Below are 13,506 nucleotides of genomic sequence, written 5' to 3'. Positions count from 1 at the left end.
GAATGGGGTGAAAAGTGAAAGTTTGGTAGACGTCTATTCCAGACGTGTTTTTAACATCTAAGCTTAGACGTGTTTTGAACGTCTATGTTTAGACGTTGTTTCAACGTCATGACATAGACGTCTAAAATCAGTCTAGAATGGGGTGAAAAGTGAAAGTTTGGTAGACGTCTATTCCAGACGTGTTTTTAACGTCTAAGCTTAGACGTTTTTTGAACGTCTATGTTTAGACGTTGTTTCAACGTCATGACATAGACGTCTAAAATCAGTCTAGAATGGGGTGAAAAGTGAAAGTTTGGTAGACGTCTATTCCAGACGTGTTTTTAACGTCTAAGCTTAGACGTGTTTTGAACGTCTAAGCCTAGACGTTGTTTCAACGTCATGACATAGACGTCTACCAAACTTTACATTAAAGCATGAGCGTTGAAAATGCATTGTTTAAACATTAACACATCAATAACATTGAATAGTCAAAAGTTAGCCGTTTTTATAATTTCTTTTTATTTTAAAATACTAAAGGCTGGCCCAACACATACATAGCAACTGAACATTTTGAAGATTAAAGATAGAGCTGATAGCGGATCTATTTGAGCTAAGGGGCGGCGCAGAGAGGGTTGCATCCTCCCAGTCTTCGGCACTTCGAGACAGCCGGAGAGGCGCAGAGGGGGTCGCATCCTCCCGGTCTTCAGCACGGGACGTCCAACACTCCTGGACAGCCACTGACAGGGAGACAGGGAGACGGGACAGGCGTTAATACAACTCACGTGATTTTGATGGGCGGACATAGCAATAGATACAAGTGGTAAGCATTAGTAGGTTACAGCAGTAGGGACAGGGATTAAAGCAAAATAAAATCTCCTGACTGAACTTTTTTTCAGGCCAAGTCATATTCTTATTTTAATCTCCACTATTTTTTTTAATAGCGTTAGCGTTTTAAGGGAGCCTACTTGTAGAGCCTACTGTCCTGACTGTAGGCTTTATTTAATACACAAGACCCTCTTCTTGGGACCAAGTAAGGTTTTGTCGATAATCCAATGTAGTTACCCCACCCCGCCTACCCAACCACCTCCAATGTACCACCCCACCTACCCAACCTCCTCCAATGTATATACTCTCTTTTTTTAGACTATTTTTGTATCACAAACAATACTGTATTTGTAAATCTGGTATGTCATAAATGTATAGATGTAGCAGTATTGTCTATCTGTATGTCATGTGTGTCATATATGTTATGATGAATTGAAAATGGGGGACCCTGATGTAAACAAGACAAAAGTATTTCTCTGGTCTGCATCCCCTTAACAATTGTGTGTATTGAGCCGTACTCTATTGTACCCATTCTGCAATTCTGTTAATAAAATGTTCAATCAATCAATCAATATTTAACAGATTGCAGAATGGGTACAATACAGTATGGCTCAATACACACAATTGTTAAGGGGATGCAGACCAGAGAAAGACGTTTGTCTTGTTTACATCATCAGGGTCCCCCATTTTCAATTCATAGTGACATTTATGGCATAGGGAGATACTACAGTCTACAGGTATATAGTACTGTTACATTTGTGACATATACGATATGCAAATATACAGTAATGTTACCCATATATCCTAACAGAGATTATATACATGATATGATGGGGAGGAGACTGTACATTAGGAGGGGGTGGGTGGGAGAGAAATATACAGTAGTTACCCATAGATCCTAACAAACAGAGATTATATACATTATGATGGGGAGGAGACCGTACATTAGATGGGGATGGTAGAAAAAAGATATACGGTGGGGAGAGAATATACGGTGGGGAGGAGACTGTCTACAGATACACCTGTGTGATGTTGCTACGGAGTTAAGCTAATAAACTTACTCACAACCACAGCAGGGGACTCACGTATTGTACTGTGAAGTAACACGACAATGACAAAAGTGTTGTTTCTGTTTTTGACATAGTTGCGGCACACGGAACAAGTTAACAACTCACCACTACAGCCCCCAGTAGCGCTGCCTAGCCAGTCTCTTCAAACGCCCTCTCCTCTCTAAACTTTCTTTTGTTAGGTGGTCCCGCTCATCCTTTTCATCTGAGAACCCCGCGGTGGGTTCTCTTTTTAGTGGCCGGCTTACTCCTTCCATTTAACCGACGCTATTAAGCTAACGTTAGCTAATCGGTATAGCAGCGAGTGCGAGCAGCGTCCTGTCTCTCGAGTCGCTGAGTGATGACTCTGCTTGGCGCGGCGCGATTTTTTTTTCTTCATATTTGGCGCCTCTGATTGGCTCAATTTTGTTTAAATGTGTATGCATCTACAAATCATATTATACCAGGTAGCCAATTCCGTCAGACCGCGAATCAAATGGACGGATCTCCCCAATCAAATTGACGGAAATCCGTCTGGAGACGGAATGCTTTAATGCATGAGTAGGGATGACCCCCGGAAATATTGTGTCTATTACTAGGCTTGCTTAAATTGTGAAGAAATGAGAATATGAATTAAGATTTTTCTTTGCATCTTTGACAGTGAATAACACCATGCTAATAATGACCAAACATTAAAAACTGCCACTGATCTCGTTCAGTACCTTCTTGAGATCATGTGTACAAAAAAGTCTAAGGAAATTAATAAAGGGAATATGATTAAACCAAAGGTTCTGTAGATACAGTACTGAATTCTCCCATCCGGACCAATGCCATTAGAAATATTATAGAATAGGAGGCGTATAAATTACCTTATTATAGCCAATTCGCACATTTATATATATATATATATATATATATATATATTTACATATATTAGCTACATAAATATACTGTAACAGGTTAAGCCTTTGAACATTAAGGCAACTAGGTAAATAAAATATTGCTCCACTTCTACAAGGACATTTGCATATTCTTGGTATCTAGGGACATCTATGGACCTCAGGGAACGTAATCACAGTGTCAGAAATATTGTGTCTATTACTAGGCTTGCTTAAATTGTGAAGAAAGGAGAATATGAATTAAGATTTTTCTTTGCATCTTTGACAGTGAATAACACCATGCTAATAATGACCAAACATTAAAAACTGCCACTGATCTCGTTCAGTACCTTCTTGAGATCATGTGTACAAAAAAATCTAAGGAAATTAATAAAGGGAAGATGATTAAACCGAAGGTTCTGTAGATACAGTACTGAATTCTCCCATCCGGACCAATGCCATTAGAAATATTATTATAGAATAGGAGGCGTATAAATTACCTTATTATAGCCAATTCGCACATTTATATATATATTTACATAAATATACTGTAACAGGTTAAGCCTTTGAACATTAAGGCAACTTAAAGGAACACTCCCAACATTTTGGGAAATTAGCTTATTAAACATCTTCCCTGGAGTTAGACATGCATGCATTGCATTAGGCTTAGGGAACACCTGGACCGTTAGCCTAGCTTAGCTTCATCCGTGGAAGTAGGTGCTACATTAAGCCTAGTTCCCAACAGTCATGAAATACAATACCTCTCCTATCTCTCCTCTGCTCTCTGCCTCTAGACATTTTTTAAATTCCGTTATCCGTTCCAACATACACGGTAGAGGGCAGTCTCCTTAAAGGCCCTCTTGTCTCATAGACCACCCCCTTTTAAATTAAAACGGGACATGACTGCATTTGTCATGAGTCTCTAAGAGAAAGTCATGACATTAATAATTCAAGCAATTCAACAAGTGACTAGTCAAAACAAATACAAATTGAAGGGAAAAGCTGTACTAGGACTACAAGTGTATCACCAGTTTCATAAAACCCCTTCCTCCCATTGTTTTTTGTTGCATGATGATCATGAACACATTTATTATGCATTGTATTTTTTGTTTAAATGTCAACATCATCTGTCCATCCTCAGTACATTTACTATCAATATAATATACGCGTCTGACTTCATCTGGTCTTTCCAAACATAAACACAGAAAGTGAGAATGCATGCCTGCCTGCCTCAACCTGCATCTTTGTACATGCATATAAATACCTGTCCATCATCTTGTTAGTGCAGTCGCGGACACTCTTTCCCCCGATCCCCGTCAATGTGGATATCTGAATAAGAAAAAACCAAATGACATGTATAATAATGTAACATCATGTACAATACAATTTAAATCCTTTGAACATATGAGTCAGTAATCCCTATCCTAGGAAAAGATTTAAAAGTCACCATTTTTGTCCTGATGTCCGGCCTCCCAAGGTCCTCCTCAAGCAGGTTCAACGCCTCCTCTGTCTGGCAGGGGTGTATGTCGACCCTCCCATCCGGATGAATTTCTTTGTGGAGTTTTTTGATATCATCCTTGATTTCCAGGAGGGTCTCCCATCACTTTTCTCTGGAACCCTGATATAAATGACAATTATTAGTTAAATGTAGTGAAAACATTCCGTACTTCAAATAACCGCAAATATTGTGCAAAACAACTCAAACCGTTTGTGACTGAGGGCGTTTTAATGTATTCTCCCATACTTCACAGAGGAATAAACTCAAATTACATGCTAAGATTTTATCACTGTTAGTTGTTGAAACAACGGTCACCAGTGTCTAGGCATTTTTACCCAACTGTAAGAATGTTTACACCAGCAATAACTTATAATATGGTAAATTCTATTTATAATCTTAGTCTTTTCAGGCAGAGGAAATTTGTCTCTCCTGGGAGTGGGCCTTGTCTGGGGTACATCTGAAACAAGTACAGAATATTTCTGTGACAAGCTACAGAAGCTTCAATACACGGGTGCGTTTATGGGGGACGCTGATGTAAACAAGACGAAAGTCTTTCTCTGGTCTGCATGCCCTTAACAATTGTATGTATTGAGCTGTACTGTACCCATTCTGCAATATGTTAATAAAGTTTTAAATCAATCAATAAATAGCATTTTTATGAAACTATTGTATATTTGTATGTCTCTAAATGTTTTGATGAATTGAAAATAGAAGACCCTTATGTAAAAAAGCCGAAAGTCTTTTTCTAGTCTTCATCCTCCAGTCCACTGTTGTTGTATTGAGCTGTACTGTATTGTACCCATTCTGCAATCGTTAATAACGTTTTCATTCATTCAATCATTCAGCCGGCAACAGAATCATTTTGATTGACAGTCGAGTCTGCCAATTACGTCACATCGCTTGCACCCGCCCTGCTGTTCTTAGCACCAATCGGCAAGCGCTATGCGTTTTTTACTTTCCTGAAAGTCCTCCATTGATTTTGATGAGAGCTCAGCTCAACGACAATTTTCATAGCACCACGACATTGTGTCGCACTGTACAGCCTTGGTTGTAGGCTAAAGTTTTACAATTTTTTTTATCCAATTTGTATTGATTAATTTAGGAGTGAAATGCGAATGAAGGTTGAAATCACTACTCACAACGTTGCTCCCAGATATTATTTTTCACTCGCAACGGCCAAATTAATAGGCAATTTGGGATCATCTCGTCGCAGTGTACAGCCCTGCAAACATTAGAGCTGCTACGTCAGCCATCAAATGTTACAGCTAACACTAGTTGCGTTAATCAACGCAACTAATACCAACAGCAGTGGAAACAAGAGATGGTGGGATGATGTCACAATTTACCAGCTCTGGTGTAGAACCAGTTCTCATCATTAGGGGCCAGTTCCTTGTGTTTAGCCAGCTTGACCAGGTCCACCCAGTCTGGCACCTTCAGCTTTCCTGACCTGGTGACAGAAGAAATGTATCATAACAGGAGGCCCTGTGGAATATGCTTTTTTTATATTCTTTTAATAGTGTGACTGTCGCACCCCTTGGAGGAAATTAATTAAGTCAACTCACTTTTTCAGGAAGGCCGCCAGGGCACGAACAAACTCCTGTTGGTTCACGTCTTTCACTGACGCCCGGCATCTGGACACATGCAACAGAACGTTACATTTTAAATAAGGATTAACATAAGTATTTGACCTCTAGACTAACGTACAAGTGTCTTCTCAATACAAGTATATTCGATTTAGTTACACAGGATATTGGCAGCAGGTCACAGCATAATTTAAGCTGCAGTTGCCATATCTGACATTGAAAATGGGGGACCCTGATGTAAACAAGACGCAAGTCTTTCTCTGGTCTGCATCCCCTTAACAATTGTGTGTATTGAGCTGTACTGTATTGTACCCATTCTGCAATCTGTTAATAAAGTTTTCAATCAATCAATGACATGGTGTGAGCGACACATATTCCCCATTCATGAATGAATGAATGAAAACTTTATTTAACAGATTGCAGAATGGGTACAATACAGTACGGCTCAATACACACAATTGTTAAGGGGATGCAGACCTGAAAAAGACGTTTGTCTTGTTTCCATCAGGGTCCCCCATTTACAATTCATATAGACATTTATGACATACACAACATACATGACATTTATGGCATAGGGACATATAGGTATTTAGTACTGATACATTTGTGACATAAACGGTATTCAAATATACAGTACTGTTACCCCTAGATCCTGACAGAGTATATACATATGATGGGGAGGGGACTGTACATTAGGAGGGGGTGGGTGGGTGGGAGAGAAATATCCATACGGCGGGGAGGGAATATATACATGCGGTGGGGAGGAGACTGTCTATAAAGCCAGGGACTAACGTTGTTAGCTAAACGTGGGCTAAATAAGATAACTGTGGGGGTACACTTGCAAGATCTCCTATTAGGTTGCATAGCCATTAATATTGTGATTGTGCTGACCTCACTATATGTTCCAATTATATAAAATTGACAGCCAGATAAATACCTCTTGACACCACGACTCTGAAGACACTTGAATCCTTGTCCACAGGTTTATTGATGTTGCAAGGAAGGGTAAAACTGAAACATACAAAAATTTACAGAATCAATAATATGTTTGCTTTATGAAACATACAAACTGTACATAATCAATATTATGCTTGCTTTAAACAATTTCCCCATATCTTCAATATGAACTAAATCCCATATTTTACTATGTCTTACAAGTTACATGTTATTTATCAAATACGTATTCTAACCTAAATGTAACATATTGCATCCTTTTTAATATGTACAGTAGCCTATCAATTGTACATGCATTTATATCTAGTATTTATTCTGGAATGGACTAATGAAGGTGTGGGACTAATTTTGTTTGTTTACACATATAAAAACAATTACATATATAATACAATATAATCCACAAGGGATGTGTAGGAGAATTGCCTAAAAACCCTCTAGGGGCTTGCATGTGGCATTCACCAGGAAGCAAAATTACATTATATCAAGATAAAATATACCCCCCCCCCCCCCCCCTCCCAAACAAACACACACACAAGCAGGCCTACATACGACACTGAAGCAGGCACCCATGCCATACGATTTCTGGTATAGAGAAAACAATTAATGACAGGAAGAATATATAATAAAACGAAAATACAATAACAAAATACAAACAAGCCATCAGACCACAGTTTGTAAAGGAAGTACATATGTGTGGGACTAATGTCAGTGTGCACTGCTCATCATCAGTAATACTATTCAGCAGACCTAATTACACAAAACGTTTTCATATTTTCCTAAATAATTATCTGCAATCGTTCATAGTACTGTGAAGAACAAACACATACCCAGGATTCTATCACAGGGCATAAGATGATGATAGATTACACTAGATTAGCTCAGAAGAATAATAACGTATTTCTCCATGAGATTCATTCACTTCCTGATTCTCCGTGAGATTCATTCACTTCCTATTTAGCGACGCCTACCTGCGTGTCACTGAAATGACCTCACTTCCTGTGATTCTTAAAGGGACCATGACAGAATTGCAGAAACACAATAATATTACTTAGAAAATTATAAACAAGACTTAAGTACTTTTCTAGGCTCTATTTTTAGAATTTCAGACAATTGGTTACACTTTAAATAAAAATAATAAAATTTCTTGATTCAGAACAATTTTATCATGGATGAACAACTTTCAATGCGAATGGTAGATTAGAATGTCAAGGACCTTTTAAGCACCTTGTTAAAAAATTGGCTGTTTAAGGAATTCCAGACCTGGATTTGTTTGTGTAAAAAATCAAAGCACTTTAAGCACTTCCACTTCAAGGACCTTGTGCGAACCCTGATTATTATGTTGATTTGTTTATCAATTCAAATAAGGATAGAAGGGAGGGTTTGCTCACATACCGAAAAGCCTTGATCCTCAGGCCTCCGCCAGCTGGAAAGAAAACGGAAGTTAACAGATATCAAATATCACATTACACAACACCGTGACTAGACAAGTACATTAACGTTATTTGAATAGGTTTTAACCGCAACGGGCATAATAGTAATGGCGAGGATATAAAGCATTTATTTGATGCGTTGCTCGCCGAGTTTACAAACGGAGCTCACATTTGCTAATGTGGCGCCAGTAACACATAGCGAGAGAGAGCCGGCTAATCGACAGTAGTGGACCGCACAATACACAGGCCCTTACACAATACAGGCCCAGGCCTGCAGATAACAACAATTTAACCTATTGGTAAACAAACGTACTGCTGAAATTATACACTATGACTGCTGTTGTGACAGACATATGGTTAGGATGTTTACTATATACTGTATTCATTTAAGAAAAAAACTCCTGGCGCATATACTTTTGCTCCATTAGACCTACACGAGGTAATACTATGTAGAGCGGCACTGTTTGATCATACAACGCATATGACTAAAAATAACACTAGAATTAAAATTACACTTTATATACCAAGTTATATAATTTGTACACTACTAACCTCCGTAGCGAGAGATTTCCTCCGTGTGCGTGGCGAAGGATAAGAGCTGCGTCCTTGTGGCAATATATAACTTCGATGTTTCCAAGAGTAACATTTTTGTTGTTTTTGGTGAGCTGACTGAGGTGAGCAGCGGGTCTTCCTGATTTCTAAGTTCACAAAACCACGCCTGGAAATTCCCATTGTCCAATCACAGATGTGATTGGACAATCTAAAATAAAGTGTTATAAATTTGATTGATTGATTGATTGAAAACTTTATTAACAGATTGCAGAATGGGTACAATACAGTACAGCTCAATAAACACACAATTGTTAAGGGGATGCAGACCAGAGAAAGACTTTCATCTTGTTTACATCAGGGTCCCCCATTTTCAATTCATCAGGACATATATGACATATATTTTTTATTTTACCTTTGTTTTACCAGGTAGTCACTTGAGATCAAAGATCTCTTTTTCGAGCAAGACCTGGCCAAAATGGCAGCAAAACAAAAACAAACATACTTAAATACACAACACACAGACAGAGACATAAAAGGCAAAGTGGGGCAAGGGGATACATTTGAGCTGCAGCTAACTAGATTGAATGGGATTGGGGAGATTGGATTTATGACATACCAGATTTACAAATACAGTAAGTACAATACATCACAGAGGACCTGACATGGTCAACACACATATATTCTGTGGTGAAAAAGGCTAAACAGCGCCTCTATCACCTGAGACAGTTAAGGAAGTTCAGAGTATCGGGGAAGATACTCCACTCCTTCTATTCTGGGGCTGTAGAGAGCATTCTGACTGGAAACATCACTGCCTGGTTTGGAAACAGCACAGCACAGGACAGGAAGGCAGTCTAGAGAATGGTGCGCTAAGCAGAGCGTACTACGGGTATTGCACTACCACCCCTGCAGGTCTTATATAACAGGAGGTGCAAATCCAGAGCCTGCAGAATAATTTAACACCCCCCACCACCCCAACGCCTGTTCAAGCTGCTGCGGTCAGGCAAACGCCGTACACACACTACGAGAACAGAGACACTCCGGCTCAGCTTATTCCCCCAGGCCATCAGGACACTGAACTCTCCATCTCACAATGTGAACTTGGTTAATTATATTAACGTATAGCTGGTAATATAAAGTTTACCATAATGCTTCTAATAATTTAAATTAGATATGTACAATTGCAAAAATTGCACAAGATTATGCACATATTCTTGAGGATACTACATATATGCAGTGAAAGGGTTAACATACTGTGTATTGTCGCAGTGAAAGGGTTAACCGTTTGGTAGTGTGGCAGTGAAAGGGTTAACAATTGTGTGTATTGAGCTGTACTGTACTGTACCCATTATGCAATCTGTTAATAAAAAATGTCAATCAAGGCTAGGCTAAATTCGGTCTAGAATGGGGTGAAAAGTGAAAGTTTGGTAGACGTCTATTCTAGACGTGTTTTGAACGTCTAAGCTTAGACGTGTTTTGAACGTCTAAGCTTAGACGTGTTTTGAACGTCTAAGCTTAGACGTTTAAAATCAGTCTAGAATGGGGTGAAAAGTGAAAGTTTGGTAGACGTCTATTCTAGACGTGTTTCGAACGTCTAAGCTTAGACGTGTTTTGAACGTCTAAGCTTAGACGTTGTTTCAACGTCATGACATAGACGTCTAAGATCAGTCTAAAGTGGGGTGAAAAGTGAAAGTTTGGTAGACGTCTAAGCTTAGACGTGTTTTGAACATCTAAGCTTAGACGTTGTTTCAACGTCATGACATAGACGTCTAAAATCAGTCTAAAGTGGGGTGAAAAGTGAAAGTTTGGTAGACGTCTAAGCTTAGACGTGTTTTGAACGTCTAAGCTTAGACGTTTAAACAATGTCTAAAATGGGGTGAAAAGTGAAAGTTTGGTAGACGTCTAAGCTTAGACAAGATTCTCCTGGGCTAAATGAGAGCTATGGATAGACACACACACACACACACACACACACACACACACACACACACACACACACACACTAGGGTGACCAGGTGTCCCCCTTTTGGTTGTACTGTCCCACCATTTGAGACCGCGTCCCACATATTGAGAGGATGTCCCTCTTTTTGAAGCAAAAAAAAAATATCGAACACAAGACATTCCTGTCAAGTGATAAAGTTTGAATATTTAAAACAGATGTTAGGTGGTAACAAGCCGGCTGCCAGTGCCAAGATGAATGTGGAGAGATATAATTCTGTATTTAATTTGTATTTATTTAGATTTAACCTTTATCTATTCGGTGAAGACGAGTTATTATAATAAAAAAAATTACATTATCTATCTGTCCCATTTTGTCCCACTTTGTCCCACCAAAATCTTACTGTTGTCCTGCTTTTGGACTTTTTGTATCTGGTCACCCTAACACACACACACACACACACACACACACACACACACACACACACACACACACACACACACAGTCAGAAGAACGGTCAGACATGTTATTTAATCAGGCAGGATTGTGATCAGTCAGGTTTCCCAGCACTATCAGCGCCACCTGCTGATCAAATGGCAAACAGCAGGTTAGGTTGGTGATGAACACAGCAGACCACCAATCTTCGAAAATATCGTGCTCAGATATTTGTAGGCACGCGTGCAGGACGTCTGTGGTGCATATTTTTCATATTTGGAGATGTTAATGCATTGAAATAATAAGTTTAGTGCATAGTTTAAAATACGTCTAAGCTTAGACAAGATTATCCTGGGCTAAATGCGAGCGATGGATAGACGTCACCTTAAATCTTCGGAAATATCGCGCTCAGATATTTGTAGGCGCATTTGCAGGACGTCTGTGGTGCATATTCTTCATATTTGGAGATGTTAATACATTGAAATAATATACTTAGTGCATAGTTTAAAATACGTCTAAGCTTAGACAAGATTATCCTGGGCTAAATGCGAGCGATGGATAGACGTCACATAAAATCTTCGAAAATATCGTGCTCATATATTTGTAGGTGCGTTTGCAGGATGTCTCTGTCCATATTGATAATATTTTCATATGTGAATGCATTGAAATAATATACTTAGTGCATAGTTTAAAATACGTCTACAAAAAAACACGATTTGGCTGGGTTACACGAGAGCTATGCAAAGACGCTGTATGTCGTGTGTGTCATATGATGAATTGAAAATGTGGGACCCTGATGGAAACAAGATGAAAGTCTTTCTCAGGTCTGCATCCTCTTAACAATTGTATGTATTGAGCTGTACTGTACTGTACCCATTCTGCAATCTGTTAATAAACTTTTCAATCAATCAATCAAACCAGGAAGACGCGGCTCACATGTCAGTCCCACTAGAGGACATGAGCAGCACAGCCTCTATGAGCACAGCCATAGATATATATAGAACTGTTCTTTTGATATCTATGAGCACAGCAGCCGAGAGCCGAGACTCACTGGAGGAAGCGCTGATAGTGACGTGACGTCAACAACCATCGGGTTCTTTTCAACCAAGGGAGCGTAGCGTGACGCTGCGTGCAGCCCCGGATACCATCGTTTTTTCGCGACAGCGCCACCTACCGAATTGGATGACCAATGGCTGGTGTCAGTATTCAGGGATCATAACAGACCTCGCTGGTGTCAAGTTCAAGTTTGTTTATTATTTGTCACAATAAAATACATGTACTTTACGGTGAAATGCTTGGTTCTGTATGAGCCCCTGAGAGTGTGCTTCATACAGTAAAAAAGTAAGTAAAAGAGGAATATACAATACAATATACAATCTAAAGTACAACCTAAGAACAATGAGTAAAAATGAGTAAACAGTGAGGTACAAATGCAGACAATGAGGTACAAAACCTTCAGTATTCAGGGGTTAAAACTTATAACAGACCTCACTGGTGTCAGTATTCAGGGGTTATTATCAGACCTCACTGGTGTCAGTATTCAGGGGTTATTATAACAGACCTCACTGGTGTCAGTATTCAGGGATCGTAACAGACCTGGCTGGTGTCAGTATTCAGGGGTCGTAACAGACCTCGCTGGTGTCAGTATTCAGGGGTCGTAACAAACCACATCCTCGCTGGTGTTAGTATAGAGTGTTGCTTGTTTGTGTGTTTTACAGCTTCTCAAGATGGCGTCCGAGGGTTCCCTGGGGTCCCCAACAAAATTGTTTAATTTCACTATAATTTCATTCACTAGAAATTAATCCCAATGAATGACGATTAAGATCGTATAGGATTCGGGCGGCTATGTGGCGTAGTGGGCAAGGCGCTCGCCACGAAATCTGGAGACGCTGGGCTTGCCTGTTCGAGCCCAGCGCTCCACATTTGCTTTCAGTTTAGCTGGTCGTCCGTACTAATACACATTGGCCGTATTAGGGGGTGGGAAACTGATGGGTGGGGATCGGGCGTTGTGGACAGCGACTCCTACAGGTCGGTTGGTGCGCCTGCGCAGTAGAATCAGGAAGTGTCGGGGGCAGCGTGAGCCTCCCACGCGTTACTCCTCGCCACTGAGAGATCGAGCTGCGCAGGTGAAAAGATGCGACTGCTGTTACCTCAAGTACCGGAGGGGACTTGTGCTATGTATGACTTAGTCCACATTGCAGCCGGCTTGTGGGAGGCAAGAAACAGCGTTAGTGACAGGGGAGGGTTGAATTGGATGATACGAAATTGGGATGGGAGAAAATATAGAAAATGGGAGAAAAAGTGGATAAAAAAAAAAGATTGTATAGGATTCACTCACGCTGTTATCTGCCCTACAGTACAGACGGTTATGGACTCATTCTGGACAGAAT

General features: G+C 39.8%; 1 protein-coding gene and 1 long non-coding RNA gene across 2 annotated transcripts in view; both read right to left on the bottom strand.

The window, feature by feature from the left end:
• LOC311228564 (uncharacterized protein) overlaps window positions 1-13,506 on the bottom strand; it is a 62,391-nt gene that overhangs the window by 18,325 nt on the left and 30,560 nt on the right. The window lies entirely within an intron of this gene.
• LOC311229069 lies at window positions 543-7,696 on the bottom strand. The gene is made up of 7 exons (XR_014619729.1): window positions 7,591-7,696; window positions 6,747-6,820; window positions 5,789-5,857; window positions 5,573-5,673; window positions 4,176-4,346; window positions 3,993-4,057; window positions 543-716 (listed from the first exon to the last, which is right to left on the bottom strand). It is a non-coding gene; the product is annotated as an uncharacterized lncRNA (long non-coding RNA).

Source organism: Notolepis coatsorum (genome assembly GCF_963971535.1).
Source record: "Notolepis coatsorum genome assembly, chromosome: 5".
NCBI classification, from domain to species: domain Eukaryota; kingdom Metazoa; phylum Chordata; class Actinopteri; order Aulopiformes; family Paralepididae; genus Notolepis; species Notolepis coatsorum.
Note: the sequence above shows the minus strand (reverse complement) of the source record. Positions and strands in the feature narration are given on the sequence as shown.